General features: G+C 41.0%; 1 long non-coding RNA gene across 1 annotated transcript in view; it reads right to left on the minus strand.

The window, feature by feature from the left end:
• The window catches only part of LOC146767964 (uncharacterized), a 57590-nt gene that overhangs the window by 15334 nt on the left and 16317 nt on the right, over positions 1-25939 (minus strand). The window contains exons 3-4 of the long non-coding RNA XR_014954409.1: positions 15293-15383; positions 1-13116 (exon numbers count right to left, since the gene is read on the minus strand). The exon at positions 1-13116 is cut by the window's left edge and continues 15334 nt beyond it. This is a non-coding gene — a long non-coding RNA (uncharacterized LOC146767964). The remainder of the gene's footprint in view (positions 13117-15292; positions 15384-25939) is intronic.

Raw genomic sequence — 25939 nt, forward strand, 5'->3', positions numbered from 1 at the left:
CAAGTTAACTGAGCCAGTCAGATCAGGGAGCAGTTGAAAAAAAAATAAGAAAGAAAAAGAAAACAAAAATGGGAAAGTTGATAAAAACTGAATGCATGATTCTTTCCTGAAAGAAAAAAAATGGATTTTGAGAAGATAACCAGCTCTTGACATGGGAAGCTTATTCCCCAAAGCCGGTACTCAAGCCAAGAGGTCAGGTCTTGTATCTTGCTGTTTGCTATTATGTTTGCACATTACTAGGCTAGAAGGTTTGTGGTTTATGCCGTGACTATGAGGGAGTGCAAGCTTTTAGCCACACAAACAAATCCTGAGGCTTTAGCACAAGCTCAGTTTGTCAGTACAAAGTAACATTTAATTAACCTAAACTCATGTTACCCATGAGTTTGTCTGAGCAACAAATGATTAAAGATGATGTCTCTCCCCCATTTCATTGGTCTGGCTTGATTCCCTACAAAGGGATGTTTTGTAATCTGAGCGTGGAGGAGGGATGTTCTTCTTTGAAGTTGTTTTCAAGTGCTTTTGGCAAAGGTGGTAAGAAGCATGATGTTTTTAATCTCCTTCTCTTTGCAAAAAAATTACCAGCTGCGGAGACCAAAACCTTTCCCCTAAAACTGCGGAAGAGTGCAAAAGGCTGCTCCTCCAACAGGTGGTGAACTTCTTCCTGATAAACCTCCTCTACTTTTACACTGGCTTTTTCAGGAGCCAAGTAAAGGCCCTCTTGCTCAAGCATGGCAAGTGACAAATCAAAGGACATGTTTCCCAACGGGTCTGCAGTAAGCCAGGACAAGAGACTGGGTGAGAGCTGAGCCCAAGACAAATTGTTAAAGTTTTGCTCTTGGCAGCACTTTCAGCCCCAGCCAAACCTGAGCTTTACTCAGCTCAACTCCCTCCTTCACATGCTGTTCTCGAAGTGGAAGGCGGCAGGCTTCAAATGGGACTTTTCAGTGTCAAACAGTTTTATTGAATTCTGTTTCCTGATCCACAGGGGAAGGAGCAGTAGCAGGGAGAAAGAGGGGAGACCATCCTCTTCAGCGGTGTCACAAACTAATTAAAAGGGATTAAAGTCACGCTGTATCCGTGACCTTAGAGGACCTGCAGCAAAGACACAGCAGGGCATGTGGCTCAGTGGGCAACTATTTACATAGAACCCCACACAAGGGCTCATAATGTATTAAATCCAGCCTTCTGGCAGAAACAAAAAGACAAACACATACACAAACCCCACAAAATTGACTTACTTTGTATTTTTAGAAGAGATTTATGAAAAAATGAAGATGCTGTTTGATAAAGAATTAAAAAAGAACTGGGGATAATATGGTTATTGGAATCCCAGAGGTTCTTTTAAGGACACCATTTTAGAAATTGAGAGTAAATGCATCTCTCAAATGAATAAAAACTCTGAAAAATCCCTGATATGGCAAATAAGTCAGTTTGGTTAGCCAGTAGAACCTAACAGAAGTTAACAAAAAAAAACCAAAAACCAAAAAACAAAAACAAACAACAAAAAAAAACCAGGAAGGGTAAAAGGTTACTTCAAGCAAGGGAGCTCTCCAGGGCTGGAAGCTATTCAAACCAGGTTTCTGAATATAGCTGTAACTCAGATATTGAGTCATAAAGCTACTGCTTGGGTATATAATCCATCTAGGAATAATACCTCAGCTGGAATGCCACAGGAATGGAAGATGATAGATGTGACCACAATTTTTAATCCAGGAAACAAATCAGCAATCCTGACTTCCACTCAGGGTCATGGCACAGACTAAGACTAGCAGTCACAGTGGTAAATGTTGGGAAAAATGTCATACCATAGAGAGAAAAGTCACAATGCGTGTTGGATTCCTTTGAAGCTTTTCAAAAAGAATTAAATTGCCAGGGGGTTAGAAGGAAGATAATTTGTATATCAATAATGGGTTGAATATGGAAAATAAAATTTTATCAATGGAGAAAAGACTTCCGTGGAATCCCTAGGGAATCAGTGGTGGAGTCTGTGCTTTTCAGCATGTACATAAACAATCAGACATGTGTGAACAGTGGGACAACAAAGTTTGTTGAGTAAAATATCTACTCAGATACTTACTTGAGTTCAGTCAAGGTTTCCAAGTCACATAAAGATTTACAAGCAGATCTGTACTGGTAAAAATGGACAAAGTTACAAAGTCTAAGACATAACTGAAATTTAACCCAGGTGCAACTAAAATAGCAACTACAATCTGGATTTATAGTCTCATCTATGTAGTTTTCAAGTATAGTACTACAAATCAGTATTATAAAAAACTGCTTATTGTAAATTATCCTGACTCTTTAACTGGAGATACCTGGCCAAAAGGACTGGCTGAAATCTGCTATAAAATATTATCCTAGCTTAAGCTGAACAGCTTTACAGGCTCCTAGAAATAGAGCCTGTAAAGAGACTTCTGAGAGCAATCCATTGGTGTCCAGTCAATTGGATTGACCATACAATCCATCACCTGAATGATGTGTACTTTTTCCTTTCCTGATGGACTCATGTTTCAACAAGCTGCAACCTTAGGGAAAACAAAGGGCCCCATCTTGCAACCCTTAATATTGTAATGTTTTCCTTAATGTTTATGTTCAGTGTCCTTCGCAGTAAATTAGGCCTACTATTTTTCATTGTGAATATGGGAAATAGCTTATTTATTTTCTTTGTAAAGCAACATTATACATAAATTTAAGGACATAAAAGAACTTCCTGACTTTTAAAATATTCTTTTCCTTCAGTCTGAGAACACAGTTCCTTCAATCTTCCTTCACAAGTTGTATTTTCTAGATCACCAGTCATTGTGCTGTTTTTTCCTTGCCTTTCTCCATCTGCAGGGATGAAAGCCAAACCACCATAAGAAATATTCCAGATGAGCTGTCGCCAAGCACTGAGTAGAGCAGAATGGTAATTTCTTATGTCTTGGATTCTGTAGTCTTGCTTTTATAAGAATGGTATCTACTTTATTGTCAGCAGACAAACACCATTGATATGAGTTCAACTTCTTAAATTAGTTTATTGATTCCCCTTGGATAATTCCCAGCTAGGATTTATGACTCCAGGGACCTCTCTGCTTTTGGCTCACTACCTAAAGACAGAGCAAACAGAGATGAGGTTCTGTAGAAACCACTTCTATATGTTTTATACTGAGCAGTGGACCAGCAGGGGCTACTCTGTAGTCACCAGTTTTGTACTGGGCCTGTGGTAGATTTTGTGAACCAGTGATTGGGAAAATATTGTCTTTAGGCCTCTAAGGGGTTTTGAAATGTAGCAAAGAGAAGTAGGCATGTTTTCAGAAAGCAGAATTTACTATGGAGTACTGTGAGCTTCCTCATGGTTCTACATTAGAAAAGACAGAGAACCAACCATGCAAACTGTGCTTCCCTAAATTGTAGTATCAAATGAAATAGTGCTGGGGAAGGCCTGGCTAGAATCATGTGCGAACTCTTGCTTTTGCCCTTTCCACAAGAAATGTTATTCCTGTTGCAGAGGGAAAGCAAACCAGTTCAATATATTTATACTTGACAAACTTATCTTAGCTAATACTCACCTTCTTTGTTTTCCATATATAGTTTGTTCATTTTTTTCCACCAATATATTTTCAATGGAAATTTCCTTCAATCAATTGATAACTACCCATCTCCATTCTACACCTTTTAAAATTATCCCCTGTGGTTTTGATTTTGTCATCTTCAGGCCACCTTGTTTGCCCCTTGTGGGTTTGATGAGATTGCATCATTCTGAGGTTATTTTCACCCAGTCTTCAGGATGTTAGGCTGAGGTTTTATTTGTTCTAGTCCCCTTGACAACTTTGAAATTATCTGAATAATTTCTATGTCAGGCTGTGCATATTTTTGAGTGAAAACTTTAATTTTCATCTGATTCCAATTTTTTCAGATACCTTCTTCAAATACTTTTGCTTACTCAGATGCAGCCAAGAGCCAGCAAAATGGAAAGGACACAAAGGCAATTTCACAATATTCTTTACTAAGCCTCAGTTAAAAAGAGACTCAGTGAGAGCCAAGCCCTGTCTCATTTTCTAGGTACTTTACAATAACTGAAGACAGGAGAAAAATGCAGCTATTACTCCAAAAACACCTGGAATACAGACAGAGAACCCTTGATGCTCATAATCAAAAGACATCCACCATCAACAGAAAGCAAACTGGTGGAAAAACCTAATGTATTTTAGGCAAAATTTGAATGCTCCAAAGACAAAACCCTACTGAGAACAAAGGAGGAACGATGAGGGTTCACAGCCAAACCACACAGTTTGCCATCTATTTGCCATATTCTTGGCCTAAAGATGGCAGCCAAAGAATAGACAAAACTCTGCACTGCCTCATTCCCTGGAGGTTTGTCAATCTCTCCTCAAGCCTCAGGGTAAAGGCCTGGTGATAACTAAGTGGCAAAACTTATTCCCAAGTGTCTTTCTCTTTTTTTCTCCAAGAAAAGAGCTAACTAACTGAAAAAAGAGCTTGTGAATCTTAAGCTAATGGCAAACCATGAGTGCTGGGTGCCACCCCAGAACACAGCTGACCGAGTCACGGCTCAGTGTGGAAAGAAGCAGCTCCAGCCCAACCCATGCAGGTCCAAAGCTGAGATACTGCCAGTATCTTAATGAGATCTGATGAGATCCTGTCAGAACAGGACACTGTTCTGTAAAATGTAAGTATTGGGAGGATAGGGTTAAAACTGGAGGATTTGCTGAGGCCAGAATGATTTTTGCTTGAAGTTGGGAATTGGAACCTTGCAGCTGGGAATGCAAAGAAAGTTGGTGTGGGAAAACTCCATTTATTATGCCTAGTATTGTTCATCCTCTGCCTGCTTCGAGAAGCAGAATTCCTGTGTAGAGATAACACTCTAACAGACATGTTTGAGCCTCCTGCTGGGAGAGAGAGAGATCATAAAAACACAGCCTTGTGATAAACTGTGTGTGCACAAAGCCTTTTAGGATCAACTGAGCCTAACTCAGCCTGTACCCCTGTGTGCCTTTGGTCTCTAGGATGAGCTGAGCCTAGCACAGCCTGTGTACCCGTGTGTCTCAGCTGCCTGGTGTTGCTAGTGAGATAGTGCAATATATTCACATTTCTGCTGCATTTTATGGCTGCCATGGCTTCCTCTGTGTGTCAATTCACATGGTGGGTCAAAGAAGAGCTGGTCCTCCCAGCTCTTGACACTGCCACTTCCCTTGTGTGTCCCACACTTTAGCCTAGGGCAAAGAAGGGAGTTGGTGCAAAAATTTGGGAGCTCAAGCCCAGACCACTTACCTCAAACTTTGTCATACCACACCTCCTATAAGACTGATTTTGCTATTTTGTACTCTTTGCTAGTGCCTAAGGCTCATCAAAAGACTGATAGTGTTAGTTCTACAGATCCCAGAACTTCTATGTGCTGCTTACAGAAAATTATTATTCAATTTCATATTTTTCAATACTTCCCAAATGGAGAAGAAGCCATCTCTCAAAAGAAATCCATCTCCTTAGGAGAAATTCCACAGTACCACAACTACATGCTTTATATAGGGTGAGTCATAGAAAGTCATGGGAGGAAAACGTTTGAAATAAAACATGAGCTATGAAGTACCAGTTCAAATTCTTATCTACAGCTTTGTTAGAGACAATAAAGATGGAAAATAAATTATCTACCATTGTAATAAAACCTGTCAAATGGGCCACAGAGAGTGTGGCACCAAAAAGCCATAAGTTATGTCTTTCCTTGGAAAGGAAATGTTACCAAATATCAGCCAAGGCTAAATTACTGATCAGAGAGGATGCGGTTCCAAATGTTTTCCATGTAGCATCTATTTAAGAGTGTTTCAAATCATTCCTCCAGAGTAAAAGGTCAGGCATTAAACAATTTGCCAAAAGAACAGATAATATCTATGGAAGAAACATAAAAATTAAAGAAGATATTACATTGATCAAAAGAAGCACTCAAGACACCAATAAACAACCTGGAATTACTTCCTGAACAGAAATACAGTCAAGATAGAGCTGCAAGTTCTACAACACAACTCAGGAAAGCTCCCCTTCCTTGCTCAGTAAAACAGTCAGCGTAACTGTGTCTACCCAAGTGCACCTCTGGCAAAACATAAATCTGTCAGCTCTTGGAACATGCACCAAGAAGAGACTGACACCTTGAATAGCTCACAAAATATTTTTTACAGAAACTGAAAAGGAGTCAATTGCTGAGCCTCAGACAAACTACAGAATCTAAAATGGTTGATAGTCATAAATCCCCAGCACCATCACTGGTCCAACACAGAAAGCAGTTTTCATTTTTTAGCCTGTATAATTTCCAGTTGCCAGGCTGTAGGTTTAGAGACATGCACCTCAATACATTGATCAGGTATGTAAAGCAAGGCAAAATCCAGAAAAAAATCCCTCCTATACCATCTTCAGATCATCCATAAAACCAAATGAGCATATCCTTCTCAGGGTGTGGTGAGAGCAAAACCATCCCTGATTCCCTGCTCCCAGTCTCAGAACTGTAACCCAAGATGGTTGTCACTCAGACCAAAAACTCACAACTCATACACAAAGTAGACACATATGAAGGACACTTAATTAACATTAATCACAAGAGAAGTTAAAGCAGCATCCTTAGACTTTGCCATTAAAATTAGACTTCTCACAACTTGTTTCTAAAGAAGCCCCATGTAAGTGGCAAGAGTGCCAATTGCAGGTTTCTCTGATGCACTCAGAACCAAATGCTGTTGAGGGACTCTGGACGTTCTTTTATGTAGCAATTCCTTCCCTCTTAAATAACATGATGGAAATTTGCCTTGGAGATTGAGGTGAGACATGGCACCAGCTTTTGGCTAAAACATAACACTGATACATTGGTACAAAGATGTGCTGGAGCAAATTAATTTTAAACCTTGTCTTTTCAGCATCAAGTAAATTTGTAGCATCTAAACTCTTGCTTAGTGCAACTGTTTTTCTGAAATAGGCTTGAGAATAACCACATGCATTGAGATAGGCACTCAGAAACACTGAGGTGAGTTGGAAAGAGAGAAATTCAAGTTGTGTCACCAAATACCATGCTTTGTTCCAGCCATGACTGCTGTCATTTCGATGATGACACTTGGCAGACAAACTGTGAAGTGGAATGTTTTGATCACACACAGGCAGGGAGAATATTGATGAGCACCTGATGTGGTGCACAAGAAGACCATTGTCACTGATGCTGTGAAAGTGTGACAGATGGCATGTGGCTGGACTTTGGTGCAGATGGATTAAAGCCAAGTGCAATAGACAAAGCACGTTAGAGGAGGAGAGACATATAAATATGGTGTGTAAAATGGCAGTAGACACCTGTGTTTAGGGACCTGCCTCCTGCCCTTCCTGCACTTCCTGGGTTCCTCTAACTGCAATGGTATCCTGACTTGAAGAGAAGGCAAAAGGCTATGAAATATTGACACTTGTGTTACTCTGCCTCTGGGCATGGGTGGCCCTTCCAGCAACCCAGTGTCACTCTGGCTGCACACTGTGGCAGCCCCTACTGTATTTTCATCAGTATTTATGGCAGCTGCCTTATTTAAGGCTGCAGCTGTCAGGACAGTTAAAAAGGTGAGTGTCACAGCACCACTTTCATGAGACTTTACAAGGTGTTGTTAAGACTTGTGTGCTCTCCCACAGCACAGTGTCTGAACAAGATATAAACTCTTCTGTGGAAACCCAGCACAAACTGCTGAGACCCTGAGATGCCAGGAAAAGAAGGTGTCAGGACATGATCAGACTCTGAGGGTGCAAGAGGCCCTGCAGAGCTGTGTTTGCTTTCCAGCGAGCGTGTGCATTGTCCACAGGGCACATCAGTGGGGATTACAGTGCTGCAAGGTCTCCATCACAGCTCCTGCTCTGTCTGCTGCCTCAGACTCACAAACAGGGATGAGACTGGGTGTGTGCACATCACAGTTCAGGGTACTTTTGTGTATAATTTCCTAGGAAATTAAAGTGGCCTTGCATTCTTTTTTACTCTTTTTATCCAGAGGAAATAAGCTATGAGATGAGATTTCCCAAGAACAGGAGGACTTCCAAGAAGTGAGGCTAGCCAAGAAGGGCTCTGAGTGACCTGTGCCACTAGTTTCAGTACTTGGAAGAGCCTGAATATGGGGTTTTGCCTGCTAAGGAAAGGCTGGCAGAAGGCACCCTAGAGCTGAAATCAGTGCACTTCATCTGTCTAGAGGCAAGTGAGGTCCCAGTAAAATTCTTCAGTATGGGGCAGATGTGTACTACCATTGTGAGAACTCAAAATGTCCCTCAGACATTTTTGGAGGTTCCAGGCCCTGGTCAGAAGCATTTGAGACCCTGGCAGGCAGCTGGAAACAGCTGTGATTTTGAGTTTGGAATGATTTACCAACCTTGCAGGAAGAACAAGAAGTCACAAAAGTTTAGATATTATAGTAGAAGTAGTTACAAAGTAGAGGGAAGAAGTTTTTAGTGCTGTACAGGGGGGTTTTAATGCTTGTACAGGGGTTTTCTGTTTGTACATGGGGGTCAGAGGTTTTAAGATGGAGGAATTTTGGCCGGTCCTGTCCTTCCTCTTTCTTCTTCCTTACCTCCATGTTCTCGGTGATGTTGGCACGCACAGATTGGTTTAGAGTAGAAAAGCACCATTTAATATAGGTAGTAGTTATTGGGGAAAAACTGTAAACATGTATCACGTAATGTACCATATAAAAGATAGCAGCAGCCAGGGGTGGGAGGAGAGAAGAAGAAGACAGCAGACAGAGAGGGTGTCAGAGGTATGTCTGCCTCTGCCTGAGCTGCTGAGCAAACCGCAGCAGTCTGAGAAAACAATCTTTTAGATAGCTTGCAATAAACAACCATGAGACCGAACAACAAGAGACCGCTGAGCCTTTCTTTGGAAGCACGGGTTGGAGGAGAAGTTTTTCCACCACACGAAGTCAACCCGCGACCTAGGGTGGTCTTCGACAACCATCAGATGGGTACCACCATCCCAGGTTCAGACAGCCTGGGATGGAGACAGCACACCTGTCTGCAGATAAACTGCACCCGTTCTCTGGAATCTGATGTGGGATGCAAGACCTGTTGCTGAGATGATTCAGCTGCGATCAAATTCTGAGCTGGTGAAAAAATAAATTAAATCCCAAGGCAAATTCTTACATTTTGAATCTTGTAGACATAGAAACAGCAGCACAGACATAGACAGGCATAGACAGCAACATTGCTGGCATTAAAAAAATGGAAAGGGAAATGGGAAGGATGAAAAGAAACTGAGGGAGTTGGACAGGAATCTCCCATTTTCATTTTAAGTCATTAAAGTATTATTATTTTGAATCTTTTTTTAGTATTGATACAAATGAATGAAATTTCAGGGAAATTGGTTTTCCATCTGTTTTTAAAATAGTGGAGGAAATCAACAGTTGGTGGTAAGTGATAATACAGGGTCCTTACTAGTCTTCAAACTTGAATTTAAAAATGTTGCATGGATGAAACAAACTCTTTAGGAGGAACTGATTTTCATTGAGTAAATTCCTGTTCATGCTAGCTGAAGCCATAATTTGGGTCAGATGTCTCAGCAATTCAAAGCTTGTAATAAATGAAGAATTGTTGTGATTCACTTTGAAACACACGATGGGGTCAATTTCAATTGTCAAAATTCTTGTAAAATTGAAGCAGGGTAGGTTCCTGCTGACCAGAGATACTAATGAAAAATAGCTAGCAGCAAAAGAATGCAAAAAAAAAAAAAGAGTGGCAAAATATAAACCAGGGAAAATAGCAAAAGCTTGAACAGGAAGCCCAGTCCTTGGGAAACATTTTGACACCCAGAGTATGAACCTATCTTCAGTGGGATCTGTTGTCCCCATATGTCAGGCCATAGATGCTTTTAGAGCAGCAAGGGTTTTACATTGTCATGCACCAGGAACGTGTCGTCGCTCCTTGAAGCATCACTGTTCCCACGCTGAAAAGAGAGACAGTCTGGAGCCTGCAAATGAGAGACAGCCTCTGCTGGAACATGTAAGGACAGCTGAGAGCTGCTTGATTTCATAAGTGTCTGGGATTTTCCAAGGCACCTTGGGTGCTTAGGTACCCATTTCTCACTGGCATTCATTGGAACTATGACACACGGCCTTCCCACGTTCCTTACAACACCTTTAATAGTGATGGCTGGAAAGAGGCCATTTATTTTTGGGGGTAACCTCTTTGCTTCTCACATGGAAAGGAATAGTAGCTTAAAAATACTCTCATCAAGGAAGGACAAAGCTACATGGGCCTAGCACAGCTCAGCTGCTGGGGAACTCCAGATCCATGAATACCCAGTGTCCAATGGTTAGCATGAGTGTCTGTGGCATTATCCCACATCTGTCCCTGCACCTCGTGTCTGAGCATCCCCTTGGCAAGAGCATCCAGGGAGATGCTCACAGGAAGGGAGTCAGCAGGGTTTCCACGGGAGCCAGCATGTTGTAGGTACATGTACTTCATGAGTCACTGCTCCAGGTGACAGGAATACAAAGCAGAAGTACATCAAAGCCTCCTCCCACACATGCAGGTCAGACTTTCTTAGACTTCCCTAAGAATCCAAAAGAAAATACTTCTAAAAGCACTGTAATTTCAGAAAAAAATGAAAGCTGCAAAGTCATCCGGTGCTTAATATCTACTAGAACTGGGAAATTTCCAACCTCACTCAGCATCCTACCATACACACCCATTAGAAAAATTAAGCTTCTCTGTGGTGGCAAAGTTTGCTTTGACTTTTAACAGTGACTGCTAGATGCCAGTCTCTCAACAAATGACAATTTATTTGATGCCTTTCAACTGAGCAAAGAGCATGGAAAAATACAAAAGGAAACCCTATTCAGTCCAAACTGATAGTGCTGTGGTGAGGGAAAAGACTTTACAAACCCAAAGAAAACTTGAGTTGATTTTCCTGAAATAAATCTCAGTATTGCTAGCCACTGTTGCATAAAGCAAAGAAATGCTGTCCTGGAACTGCAGTTAAATTTAAAACACATTTTAAATTTAAAATAAAATCAAGTTAGATAACTTTTTTTTTTGCTACAATGGTAGTCTTGGTTTTCATCCAGCACTTATCTTGTGAACCTTTCTGCTGCAACATTCCTTCACTGCCAAACCTGTTTTAATTTCTTCCATGAAGAAAAATGCAAGAATACAGTGATGTTTCAATCAATTGTACAGCAGACAGAAGTGGAAGTTCAGTGACACCATGGCTGAAGGTATGTCTAACTTGTCCTTTAGGAAATGAAGACAAGACTTTAAATGTAATTGCGCTAACCAACAGATGTTAAGCAAGTGCTTAGTTCTAATACAATTTGTTCTTACTAAGTTTTGCATAGAGAAAGATGAAAAGGTAATTGGCCAACTGATCCACATTTCTAAATTAATAAATCAGTGGTAATATATTTTTCTTTAATATGTTTAGTGTACTTTTGTCACCTTCCAAAGTTTGTAACATAAAATTAAAAGCCCACACTGGCTGAAGTTATACACCACAATAACTTAGTATAGAATAGGCTGCTGTGCTTTTAAAACTTGGTTTTGGTAGAATTGCATTAATTTTCAAGACTAACATTTATGTTGCTTTTTATCCCAATTTGGTTGGGAAGTGTTATTAAAAAACATAGCTGAGAATGATATCTCTGCTGTCCAAACAAAATGGCACATTTACATAAAATATCTTCTTCTCATCACGTTTCACTATTAGATTCAGAGTAACTAAAAATATGGGTTCTTTTAATCTAAAAATAATGGTATAGAATGAGATAGAGATAGTAAGATGGAGTGTAAGTGCAAAAAAGGAATTAAAACTGAAAGAGAACAAGAAATGCCATACAGCAGGCAGCCTCAGGTAGAGATAAACAAATAATTGTTTAGTGGCTTTTTTTTCCCCAACAAAATAGAAACTAGGTAAAATAGGATATTTTAAAAATTGTGAATGATATATTAATTTATGCTTTACAGATTTAAGCAGCTTCAGCATTTTTTCACATTTTAAATTAAAACACCCTTTTGTAATGCATTTTTGACTAATACTGACTAATTTTTTCTCTTTATTTGTTTCTCTTCTGTCAAAATACTGAACTGAACCTGAAAACACATTTCTATATTTCTGTCCCTGAATTGCTTCAGGCTACATGGTCTACAAAGTACTGGAATAGCTTCTCATGCCAAGATGTTTCGTTTGGTTGCATATATATTGCATCTCCCTCACTGTCCACAGCCTCACATTGCAGACATTAAATGGTGTGTTAGTACTACTGTTATTTTGATTTTATCTGCTTTCAGGGTGACAGGCTTCTCAGTAAGTGGAAATCTGAGAAAGATCTCTTCTGAGCTACAGACCCATTTTTTAAAAATATGCATGAATTCTGGAAGAGGGAAAGAAAAATGGAAACATGTCAGGACATGGCTTGAAGCATTTGAGAAATGTCTGCCTTGTGTTACCAATGCATATTGTGTTTTAGAATCTTCTAAAGGCAAATGCCTACTCAGTGGGTGGTGGGACAGCAGAAAACTCCTCTTAGCAGAGAAGGAGAGAAGGAGAGAAGGAGAGAAGGAGAGAAGGAGAGGTGACTTCTCAGTGCTTCTGTCAGCTGGACAAGTGCATGGAGGCACTTCTATCTTCAAACCCAGGGTGCAGAAGCATCAGGTGTGACCCAGTACTTCTTCATGCACTGATTCACAAAAAGCCCCCAACCCTTTTAATTATGTGCCCATTATGTCCCAGTGTCATGTTGAAGTTGCTGTACACATGTTAGCATGCTATGGTATTTGTAATTGAATATGACCTTCTGTGACATTGAAAATTTGTCTGTCCATCCCAAAAGATGTCCACATGTTTTAAGAACGACAAGTGTGCTTCAATAAGCCTTTTAATTAAGTACATATGCTCAAGAAACAAGAAGGCTTTTATTGATTTCATAAATAGCAGGACAATGTCAGCCATGTGCCAAGCAAACTATTGCACAGATATCTGAAGTCTGTGGTACTTGTGTAATGGAGAATGGTAGTCGCGTGCCAGAGGGACCATTAGTAGTCTCCTTGTCTCGGGGTTGGGACCAGTGAGACAACTGTCTCTTCCTTCAGCTCTCTGCAGGGTTGCCATGGAGTTCCTGCACTCCAGCAGCAGCTCTGGAGGACAACAGGAGCAAAGGGTAATTTTTATATAAATGTGATCATGTTCTGCATCTCTCCTTCATGCCCATTTCCTTACACCGTCTCTCTATAGTTAATCTCCTGGCTACTTTTTAAACACCCTCCAGTTCTTTTGGTTTTCATCCTGTAACATATATCTTGTATTCCAGGCTTTTAGTCACATTTGCCATCTCCTGGGAATGACTCATGAGATCAATACAGATTTCTCTGCAGGCCATGCTCAGGCAGGGGTTACCAGAACAGAGAAACCACACAGCTACATGGCATAAAAATGTTAGCCAACTGCCAGCAGCACTGCCAGATTAAATGGGTTTTTTTCCCCACAATCTCTTTTTCAGTTTTTGAATTTAATTTCTTTTTGCTCTTGCCATTGTGGGGAGTGCCTGAAAATGGAAAGGCATTTTTCCAGTTAAATCTCCTGGCAAATTTCTGGTACCATTGTTATGTGTCCTAATGTAACACTCCTTTGTCAGATGAGTTCCACTGGAGATGCTTTGATGATTATAAATAAATGATATTATCCTTAATTTTTTTTTACAGTCCTAATGCAGTTCACTGTTTTTGTCACAATATGGGGCATATCTCAGGAGTGGCTGTTTTCCCAGTACTCTTGATATATTTTAGCTTTCTGTGATTGCTGGGGTGAAGCCAGTGAGAAGGCATGTCTCCATGACAAGACCCTCAAGGCTGTTAGGATAGACTTTGATCCTCTATCAGGCCTTCCACAAGATCTTTGGCATATGTTAATGACTTTCAGAGAAAAGTGGGGCTTTCAGCCCAGGCTGTGACAGAACAATGTATGTACATCAGCAGGACATTTTTACATATTTTACTTTCAACTCCTAACAAAAGAGAAAAATTCTTTCCAATTATTTAGAGAGAAAAAAAAGTGTTAAATTGGAAAAAAAATACAATATCAGCAAAAGTCTTTCCCCCCCATTTAAAAAAATCCTCAGTTATGACTGTGCTCTTTTGTAGTTGCCTCTAACATTTCAGTATCATAAATTTTCTGTTCAAATGATTATATTATACAACAGATGAAGAAAATTAAATTGCCTAAGTAAAATAAAATAAAACATAATGAAAAGGGGCATAATAGACCCAGCTTGTTTTTATTATTCCAGAAGATATTACAAGCACTAACAATAATCATGCCTCTGCCTAATGGTACTAGTTTTACTTACTTGTAGAAACACATATTTACAATTTCATACATGCTGAATTGCCTAGGTATTTGTAAAAATATATGCTACTTTGACATGTAATACATGAATTCAGAATGTTTCCTAAGAGGGCCCAAAATTTAGTTTGAGTTGTTCCTCGGTATGCACTAATTTAAATGCTCATTCTAGTTTTAGAAATTTAATTTAAGCTCATTTGAATTCATATTCCACTTGCTATCACAATTAGACATTTTTAGAAATTCTATAAAGTTGAAAGTTGATATTTGCTGAGTTTTAAAAGTGTATGAGTTCTGTATCCTTGCCAGTATGTAGAATTTCTTAAGTTATGGGACTTGTCATATGGCTTAATGCAGGCAAAGTGTTTTTCTCCTGCCATTGATGCCAAGTCAAAATGTTCTCAGTTTGTTCCTTTTCTTTATGTAGTCAGCACTTAGCTAGAGCTATACTCTAATTCTGTGAAAATCATGTTGATCTTACTCTAGTAAGATGATTACAATACTACTAACTTGAACAAAAGTATGTGGTTCTTCAAGAGACTGGCAAGTGGCATATTTCTGAAACAGAGCTTAGATTCCAGTACTCTCAACAGGCATGGAGAAGGAAAAACCTAGAGAAAATGACAGAATATCGCCACAGAGAAGTTATTCCCCTACTCTTCCCCCAGCCCATGCCAAGTCTCAGCTGTGTTCAGCTGTGTTGGCTTCAGACCAGTCCTGTAAGCTTCCTGTGAGTGGAGAGTGCAGCTGATAGTGAAATGATCGAGGAAAGTCAAATCTTCTGCCACTGTGACCCAAGAGGAGACTTGGCAGGAAAGGTCTCTCCGCTCTGCTCAAGTGTTCAAGCTGAGTCAAGCCTCTGGGGAGGGCTGCTGGCAGCCCTGCTTTACATGGAAGGACATCTGCTTACAGGGGACAATATGACTTTAGAGCTACTGCTCCAGAGATTCAGTTTTTGGTTCACATGCTTACCCCCTCCTGTTCCTTTCCACTCTTCCACCTTTGCTCCAGCTCCCCAGATGTTCCCAAATGGACAGCATGATGGATGATTTCACTGGATGCACTCAAGAGACACAAAAGGAGCACAATAAACAAAATAGCAATCAGTAAGCTTGATACATCTCTTGGTACAGCCAATCCCTTAGGAAGGCAGGCTCAGCAGTTCCAGAAAGGAAGTAATCAAAAGCCTGAAGTACTGAACATAGAGATTTTGACTTCCTGTAGGATGGTCAGAGCAGCCTGGCAAAACAGAAATAAAGAATATCATGGCCTCTCCCTTATCACTAGTGGTATACCAGGCTTGCAAGTACACAAAAAAAGTAAATAGAAGAACAACAAAAGATGCTTGTAACTTAAGCAAGAAGAACGACAAACTATTCCTTAAAGAATACCAGCATGAGTAAATCAAAAGTCGTATGTTTCAACAGCAGAGTCACAAAGGCAGCGTGGCCTGTGGGGTTTAGGGTCAGGCCAGGAGTGTGCCAGCCTCATGGGCTGTGCGTCAGCAGTGCTCCATCACAGCTACAGCTCGCTGTGCCCCAGGCGTACGTGGGCTCTGCGCAAAGCTGCTGCCAGCCAAGCTCTGGCAGGGCTGGTGATGCACGCTCCCCTCACTTGGGCTCCCTGGGGCTATTTTAAACTTGAAGCTCACTCTACTGTAGTGCTGAGGGAAGTGACAGTCCCCAGCACACCAGCCTGCTCGCCAGCCAGGAAATCGTGACTGCGTGCAGGGCTATAATTGCCATTCGACTAAACAGGCACACGGGGAGAAACTGACTGATTGGCTTGCTCAAAACTGCCTGGGGAGTTTCTGGCAGATCTGAGAAGTGAACATAGATCTCCTGAGCGCTGGGTAAATATTGAAGCTGTCTTTCTCTTGCTAAACTTCTGTTGTCTCCTCAGGCGTATACTTCAGAGCAGCAAAATCTGAAGAAACAATATGAGAAAACACACACCCCAGGATCTCCTCTTGCATGATGCTGATGAAATCTCACACAAAATAGTAGCAAATTAATATTCTCTTGAAATCTAAGAAAAGGTTGCAATCAACTTTTCTGAAGTCAAGAGGAGTCTTGTCAAGTAATCTCAATGCATTTATGATGAATTTAGAGGGTGGGGAGGAGGTATGTAGCAAATAGAAAATAAGTGTATGTTAATCAGATGCTATGCTGGTTAAACTATGAAAACCACGGATGTGTACGTAGAAAAACCCACAAGCCATAGCATTTGGTGTTAGCTTCCAGTTTAGAGAACAGTCCTTTTTGCTGCACCTTGTCACCTGATAACTACACTGAGCATATTATACTTGAGGTACTTCAAACATTCTGCTTTAATCCACAAACATATTTAATCCTATGTTCAGTTCACATGCTCTGCCCCACATTACACATCTGTCCTTCCTCACATTGACTCCTTGCAGATCTAGCAGCCACCAGTCTGCTCAATTCATGACCAACCCTCCTTGTGTCTCCTCTCCAATTCCTGCTGGCACTTCAGGTGCTGGATTTCACATCTTTAGCTCTAATGACCAATATAAATTCTTGTTGCAGAGGATAGATAGATATGATTGTTATCTTAGCTAGCCGAATGTCACTTCTACCCTTGGATGAATCCTGGAGTGAAATGGACTGTTCCATCCCACCCCGCAAAAGATTGTGGTTCATCCCGCACCTCTGTACCTGCCCCTGAAGCATCGCAGTCTGTAACCCCATTGGCCCATGCCTTGTCCCAGCCCACCTGGGAGCCCCTGAAAAGGGGGCTCCGAGCGGCCATGCGGTCTCTTGGACTTCCTCCCCCTCTTGGTCCTCTCCTCCTCTCTTGGACTTCCTCCCCCCCTGGGGCTTCCCCTCTCCTAAACCCTCCGTTTCTCTCTCCCCTCCCCCGTCCTCCTAAGCCCGGCCACGTGCTACGCCTGAGAGCACGAGGCTTGGGCATTCCTGAATTCTCCAATAAACCTCTCTCCCCAAGAGCAAGCTTCAGAGATCTCTGCCTCCCTACACCCCCACCGTGCAGGAGCCTAATCGTCCCACAAATTCTGTGTGCCTTTCATTATCCAGATGGCATTACCCTGATTCTTACTGTAACTGCCAGACACAGCTCATTCTCATTCTGCACAATACTTTCATAAGGGTGTATCCACTGCTTATTATATCGTTAGAAGTGGAAGTTAGTAGACATTGGCAAATAGTAACCATGCAGCCAGGCTTTCAGCAATTACAACACAGCAAGGTGTGGTTTCACTGTTACCAGTTCAGTGCCAAAGAATAACAGAGCCAAAAATGAAAACAAACTGTGAAGATAGAAAAATACACTAAGAACCAGTTGGAGATATAATCAAGAATATGAAGAATAATATGATCAAGTATATATTAGCAGACCAAGTCTAAGGAGGCTGGTTTTCCAACTTCTACATTGTGCAGTCTTTACTGTCACCATTTTCCTATTTAAGATAAACGCATTGAATGATTTACAAGAAGGTGTATAAACATAAGGAACAAATGAAACAATCCAACTCACTACCTAATAATATAAAATCTCTTTATTAATCTAATATCATATTAGTTTTACTGTTGCTGCAAATCTAATCAAACCATTCAGTTCAGTATGTGAAAAGCTGAACTCTAAAGGCTGGGCTGGTAAGTCGGCATGCCCAAAGCTATGTAGGTAGCTTTGTGCTTCTATTTATTTTCTCTGGCTTCTGTTAAAGAAGCTCACCCATGCTCCATATGACAGGTGGAAGTGGCTGGGTTACGATGTCACACTGCTCTGGAGAGCTCTTTATTTCTAGGCTCTTTGCTGACTTCCTGAATGGTCAAAGAAGTGAAGAGTATTTCTGGTATGAGCAGCACAGCCTCATAATCTCATGCTCATAACCTGAACAGAAGTGGATTTAATAGATTCAGTAATGACTTCCTCTTGCTTCTCATAGACTCGCACTTTTCAGGGCCAAAAATACCTAATTCATCTTCTCTAAGTACCCAACAGAGACCACTTCATTTTATCCAGCTACTTATGTATTGCATTCAGTAATTATGCTCACCTGAAGTACACTTCCTGGAAATGCAGACAGTCTTAGTTGGAAATCCCATTAAGAAGCAGAGAATCAGCTACTGCTCTTTGAAAGTTCGTTCTATTATAGTAATTTCGAGCTTTAAAAATCATGATTTTTGATTGGCATTGTCTGTTTTTAACTCCACATATTGGTTTTTGCTGCACATTTTTCTGATAAGCTAGAGAGTCAGCATCAAGTATTTTATCCCATGAAGGTACTTTCACTTGTATAAAGTCATGTCTCAATTTTTATAAGTAAATAATCTTAAATTATTGATGAACTGGGTTTTTTTCAGTCCTAGAGTATTTTATAGCTCATTTCAGAAATTTCGGAAACATTCTTTATAATAATATTAATGGCAAATTTGGAAAAAGAATTACTCTTGCAAGTGGTACTGTAACTTGTATGGATTTTAAAGAACCTGAAGTAACAGGGGAAGGTGGAGACAACTGAGAAGGTGAAAATACAACTCCTCCCTATTTCATGTGAGGTCAGGAAATGAAGGTCCTCATCTTACAAGTCATCCCAATAGGTCCCACCTAAGTATTTTTATTTGAGACAGTTGTTTGCATGTGCTTTAGCGACATAAATGAAGGGCTGATCTCTTGTAGGTTGTGAAGACCAAACTTGCACAAGATGATGAGTAAAAAATAAGCAAGGAGTTGTCCTGTCAGGAGGGAGGATATCCAGGTTCCAGGAGTTAATTTAACAGATGGCACCCCAGTGGCTCTGCAGATATTGAGACTGGAATGACAGACACCCATAATTACTCCTCTTGCTCAGATGTATGGTTCAAGGAAAAATTTCTCTTTCACTATTTGCACTCTGCAGGTTGGCTTACAAAATTGCAATTTGTACAGCCACATTAAAATCATAACAAAAAAAGGTGTTGATTTGTGACTATGGAATTTATTTTAGAAGCTGCTAATGGCTTCAGACAGATGTAGTGGAATAAAATAAATTTAAAAATAAGTATGTTCTGACAAACTTTGACTTCATCTACACTGCTGACTTGGATGATGCTGTGAATGGCACTAGAGGGCAACTGTTAAATTGCCAGAATGATCCTTGGCACAGTTTTGGCCTAAACCAAACAACCTTCTGTTGGGATTACAATGCATGCTTTGGCAGTTACTGTTGGCAGGGGTCTGTTCCCTGTAAACATCTTACACGCAAAATGTGTCCATGAGTCTACAGACTGCCTGGAGTATTGTCACTGAAAACATGACCTGCTCTGTTCCTCTCACCAGGACAGGTCACAGTCCAAGACACACTTGCAATTCACATGCCAGCTATTCTCAGCTCCAATGCCACCAATGGTTGTTTTGGTCCTGGCTTGGATGAGGCTTATGCATTTGCCCAAATTAAAGTTATACCCATCATACAGCATCATCATTTTAATATTACTATGTTGAGTTTTGTCATAAAGCCTGAATTATGAGGATCAAGAGTTTACATGAAGACATTCAGTTCTTGTAATTCTGGAAGAGAACAATTGGAAATGAAAAGCAGAGTACCACAAAGGACTAGCAATCTTAAATACAAATGTGATTATTATGTGTGATGATAACCACAAAATCTGTGATAAAATCAAAAAGCACTAAAAGCACAAACAAATACACCCAGTAACTGAAAGAAATGCATTACTAGCATTCAAATGGTTCACTTGGTAACTTCTCTACCGCAATTTAAAAGGAGCTGCCACAGAATTTAACAGAATCACAGAACAGCTGAGGTTGGAAGGAGCTCATGGATGTCATCTGGTTCAACATGCGTGTTCAAGCAGAGTCACTTAAAGCAGGCCACCCAAAATCATGTCCAGACAGCTTTTGGATATCTGTCTTCAGGGACAGATATCTACACAACCTTTCTGGACAGCCTGTGCCAATGCTCAGTCACCATAAGTGTGAAAAAGTCTTTCTTGACATTCTGAATGAGCCTCCTGTGTTTCAGTGTGTACCCATTGTCTCTGTTCCTGTCACTGGCCACCACTGGAATGTTCTGGCTCCATTTTCTTTACACTCTCCCTTCAGGTATTTGTGTGCATTGGTGAGATCTGAAGGCACTCTATAGCATGAACAGGTGATCATACAGAAATATTCATGACAATGGGTCACATTGAATTATCCCAAACATCCCATTCAATTTTTTTTTTTTGTTTTTGTTTATTTTTTGGTAAGGGTTTGGGCTACCCTGGTTTCTTGCAGGATACTGAGAATTAGCTAGCTTCTGGGGGTTGCTGCAAGTCTGGCTCCACTTGTGGAGTCTCCCTTTAGGAGATAATTTGGGTACTGGAGTGCTTAGAGGAGCCCAAGTTAATCTGGTGCCTCAGGGGAAAGCAAACAGGGAGAACAAAACAGCACAGCCAGCCAGGAAGGTGAGTGCTTGTTGTTGAGAAAACTTTCCACACCACCCCATTACAGAAAACAATTGCTAGAAGTTTAGCAAACCACAGACCTAAAGTATTTAACAAATGTCCTGTTTCTGAATTTGCTAACCACCACAAGAGCTCAGAACCAATAGGCTCTCTGATTTACATAGTTGGAAACAGATCCTACACAGATCCTACCTCCTACAGAGGTATAAAAATGTGTCTGCAGAACCTGGATATTCAGAAGTTGTTACCCAGTCAACTCTGTATAAGGCACCAGACCTAATCTGTCCATGTCCTGCCCTCTTCCTGGATTCTCCATTTCCAGGAGAAGAAACCCATCAGCATCAGCTGGAAGTTGTGGCACAGCTCCAGGCAGGTCTCTGATTTTAACTGGAAAGAGCTGAGGTTCTCCAGGGAAGATGTCTGGCCCGCAACCTGGCATAACCAAAGCTTCCAGATGGAGCTGCACTGCTGGCTCACACCACATGTGCCACCAGCCACAGGCTGGGCATGCAGCAGCAGTGGTGCAGAGGCAAACCCTGCTGCTGGGGAAACACAAACCCTGCCCCTGTCAGCACAGGGGCTGCTCTACCTCATTTGTTACTTCCATACATGGCAGATAAGGGAAAAATACTAAAAATCATTATGGATGCCTGGCATTTCCCATAGTTAGGCTCTGTCTTGTGATGTTTTTAAATTTTCCAGCTCTAACCATACAGTCTGCCATTTTCCAAGCTTGGTGCCTGCTCAAAGTTTTGGAAAAGGTCAGCCAACAATTCAACTGTTTCTGAAAACAAAATAAGTAACCAAGCTAAAAAAAAAAACAAAAAAGGTGGCATTTTCTTTGAGCTGCTCTAGCACCTCCAAGCTTTGGGGCATTCACATGAAATCTGTCAGGAGATGGTCTCCCCATCTGGGACATGCCAAGAAAGAAGTCTTTGAAAATATGTGGTTTACAATGATCAGGAGAAACATATTACAGTTTATAACTAATTTTTCCCAGAGAAACTGTCTGCAACAACAATGTCCCAGCTTCTGGCGAGCACAGAAACTGCAATTCCGTGCTGTGCGGGCTCTGTGCTTTACACCAGACACCAGTGAGGAAAATTCTCTTGTGCTCCTCAAGCTCCCCCTGCTTTTCATTCTGTGATTCTCTGGCTCAGCTCCAGTGAGTTCAGACAGTTAACCTGAGTGTGTTTCCTCATCTTGTAATATTGAGTGGGTAGGATGTTTTAGTGCTAATACACTGGAATAGGTGAGGCAGTGTAGGTGTAAAGGTACTGTCCTTCTCTGCTGAAAGAACTGTGCAGAGATCAGAACATGGTAACCATAAATCATAGCATGAGTGAGCACCAGATAAAAGTATATTAATTAAAGGACATGGTGTCTAACTAGGGTGTCAGATTCTGATCTCATGGCTTTTCTATATAGATACTGTTCAAGAAAATCTGAAGTAAAAGAAAAGCCTTTAAAAGCTTTAAAATATTAAGCCTCTACCTATCCTTTGTGGGCTTTTGTTTGTCATAGGTTTTTTATTTTTATGTTCATTCCAGTAATTATGTGAACACACTATTAAAAATAACTTGCTGCAAAACTCTCTGTGCACTAAAGTTAGTTCTGTAAAAGATTTATTCCTCCTTCTTCACACACACTGAACTAATCTGCCCTGTCTTCCTCAAAACCTGTTCTCACACTTTCACTAGTGTTAGGAGTACAACTTATTAAATTATTTAATTAAATTTCACAAACAAAGTTAATGCCCACTTCTCCTATTTTATTTGTTTCTTTACAGTTGCTTGCACAACTCAAAGGAGAGGCCTTTAAAAGAGTTATACTAACAACATGTTGTTTGGTTCCTGTTCTTCCTATGCACAGACATCTTTGACCTGCTGGATCTAACATGCAACACAAAGTCATGCAGCTTCTTATGTCAGTGCATAAAAATTCCTGCAAAGTATTAGAAGACTACTTGTGACTGAGAGGGAAATGTCTGTATTGGATTATTAACTCTGCTCTTGTGGAATTAAAAATTTTATGAGAATAGCACAATAGCAAATGGACCAAGAGGCTATGGAGAGTTCCTTATTCAGCACAGGATATATATGATGCAAACCAAACAGTACATGGCAGTTGATGGTTCCCAGTGTTTCCTAAATTCAGTCAAGCTACGTTCATGCCAGCACTGGAAAGAGATTTGTTCAAAATTGCACCAGTGCACAGGGAGCTCTGAGAAATTACCTCACACAACTGTTCTCCTTATTGAGCTTTCTCATTTAAAACTGAATCCTGAGCCCTTCCTAAAGATTATACCTGTGCAATTGGATTGTGGTTAAACCCCAGCCAGCCACCAAGTACTGTGCAGCTGCTCACTCATGGAGTGACACCCCTGGTGGTGTCCCCTACACTCAAGCTCCAGTCCTTTTGGTAAAAGGGACATGTGGGAATCCAGGGCTTCCCTCTGGCTGCCCTGGAAGGCCTGGGACCCTGGCAGGGGGTCAGGAACCCCCCTGTACAGAGCCCCCAGAGACACTGTCTCTGATCTCTGTCCATGGAAAAGAGTTTTCAATCTTACAGGATGAATTACAAGCTCTGAGTGTTTGATATGAGTAATAATTAAGTGTGGCATGGGTGCAATCTAGGATTCTAGATTAGGGATCCAAAGGGCACAAGATGGAGGAAATTGGGTGTGTCTTGTCCTTTTTCTCCTTCTTCATGCCCTCCATGTTTCACTGTAGTGTTGGCATTTTTCTATTGGTTTAGGCTGGGGACACACTGTTCAATGTAGGTGACAGATATTGGCACGTTATTGTAAATATAGCACAGGTAGTTTCTGGTATATAATGTTTGTAACATCCCACTGAGGGCAGAGCCCCACACGCTGCCCTGCAGGACAGACCTGAGGCAGGGCAGCAGAACATGTTAGAGATAAGCAAGAATAAACAACCTTGAAAACCAGCACAGACGAATTATGGCTTCTTCTTTGGCAGCAGGGCAGAAAGACAGAGACTTTCTGCAATCTTGGGATCATCAATACCACAGATTCTGACAGGGACAGACCACTTTACTTCCCTGTGCTCTGATCCTGGTTTACGGGAGCTTTCCCAGATGAGTTTCCCCGGGTCCCAGGAAAGCACTCAAACAGAACCAGTCTGTTTCCACCCAGAGATGCAAGAGTGCAGACACACCATGGCATCCAAAGTGACATGGGCATGTCAGGAGGTGACAAGCTGAGCCTGGGGAGTGCTACACCCCACCCATTCTGGGATTCTACAGTGGGCCACAAGGATTCTTGGCTACCTCCTGAACTTAGGGAAAGAGACCCACAGTAGCACAAAATTACCTTGATTTTCATCTGTCATTTTCTTCTGAAAAACTTCTGTAGACCTCTAGGTATATAAATGACCCCAGTTTTTCTCCAGATGACTCATACGTACAAATGTCTATGACATATGTAGCTTTGTATCTCCCATGCATTTTGAACAATTCAATTCTTCAGAAGGGTTGGAGTTTTCTTTATAAAGATAAAACAAGCCAAGGGTTCTGAAGTCCTATCAGATATGCTGACAGGGTATTGCCTGTACATTCTCCTCCTGTCTCTTCAAATTCAGCAGGCCTAAAATCACTTTATTGTTGAAGTACATTTTTAACAAATATTCCCACTGAATTATTCACTATTGAGACAACAAAAGCATTCTTTATTGATGCAAAATCATCACTGATGCAAAAAAAAAAATCTTTAATTTACTGGAGGGGAAAAGATTCTGACTTAAATGTTCTGTGTTTTGTAGCTTGAGCATACTGACTTGGGATAATTTCAGGGCAGGATTTATTACTACTTTGTGTTCCTTTGGGCTGGTGAAACAAATATCCAAATATGCTTCATTGGAAAAAATAAAGTTTGGTTTAAAATAAAATTTGTAGGTAATCCTATAGAAACCACATTTTTTTCAACACTGGACCTTGCCACTTTCTCCAAACCCATGATGAATACAAAGATTTTGCAGCACTGCTTTCACCTTTCTCATCACAATCCCTCACACATCACATGGTGCTTAGGCAAGAAGAAGGAATTCTCAGGAGAAGATTTGTGCAGTGGTTGAATATGATGAATAATCATACAGTGTATGTTTCCAGCAATGAACATAAATTCCATGGTACTTAACTTGGAGGAGTGTTTCTTCTGAACCTTAATTTACAGAGCAAAGTGGGATTTAGTTTTCCTGACAGAGTTCTCTAGACATCTTTCAGAGCCAGTGGAGAGAAACAAGCTTTTCTACATTACAATTAATTGATCATACCGCTCATTCATTACCTCTTTGGATGAGCTGAATCTCACATTAAAGGTTCCTCCTTTTCTCCTTGGACTGGAAACAGTTTCTATGTGAGTAGCTCACGGCTTCACCACTAGTAGCATTTCTGTTTGTTAGTCTTCCCCTGCAAACAAGTACAACTAGAACCCTTCAGTTTGAATCCAACCACCCAGGATGATGAACCGGGGGATGTCTGAAGCTACCAGTGCTGTTTGGGATCACACCCCTCTCTAGTTCTTATGCTGTGCCTCTTCTAGGGTTTTACTTTGAATACAATGCATTTTTTTGAAGTCATCCCCATCTAACTACTGAGCTTTGATATGCTTTGTCAAAGTCTGAGTCCATCACTAGTTCTCCTTCAGAAGGCACTATGGCAGAAGATTCACTCCATAAATGCCCCTAATGTGCTTCTATGGCAAGTGTGTCTTCAATGCACAGGGTCAGGCTAGAGGCAGTTTGAAGTAATTCCCCATGAAACTTGCATATTATGGTTGACAAATTCTCATATTAAGCTGTTTTGCTATACAACGATTTGTTTTGGATTCCACTTCTTGGTAATTAAGATACAGATGGAGATTACTAAAATCTGTCCTACAAGCACCTTCCTCCACTGATGGTTGACAGCCAAGAACACAAGTACCACTGCTGCCAGCTTGTGACCATCTGTACTGCTTTATGGCTGGGGTAACTGGCACAGTCCGGTCCTGCCCTCTTTCATACACAGCTGGGAGATGGCATGCACCACAGACTGCTACCAGCAGGCATCTTTCTCTGGGGGAAAACTGCTCTGGCATGTGGCTGACAGCCCTACCATGTCACACATCTTGGAGGCAAAAAAAACCCTGACCTGTTTTACTCACTGCAACAAACATGACCTTGGCAAC

This window comes from Lonchura striata, chromosome 3, assembly GCF_050655825.1.
Source record: "Lonchura striata isolate lonStrDom1 chromosome 3, ASM5065582v1, whole genome shotgun sequence".
Taxonomy (NCBI): domain Eukaryota; kingdom Metazoa; phylum Chordata; class Aves; order Passeriformes; family Estrildidae; genus Lonchura; species Lonchura striata.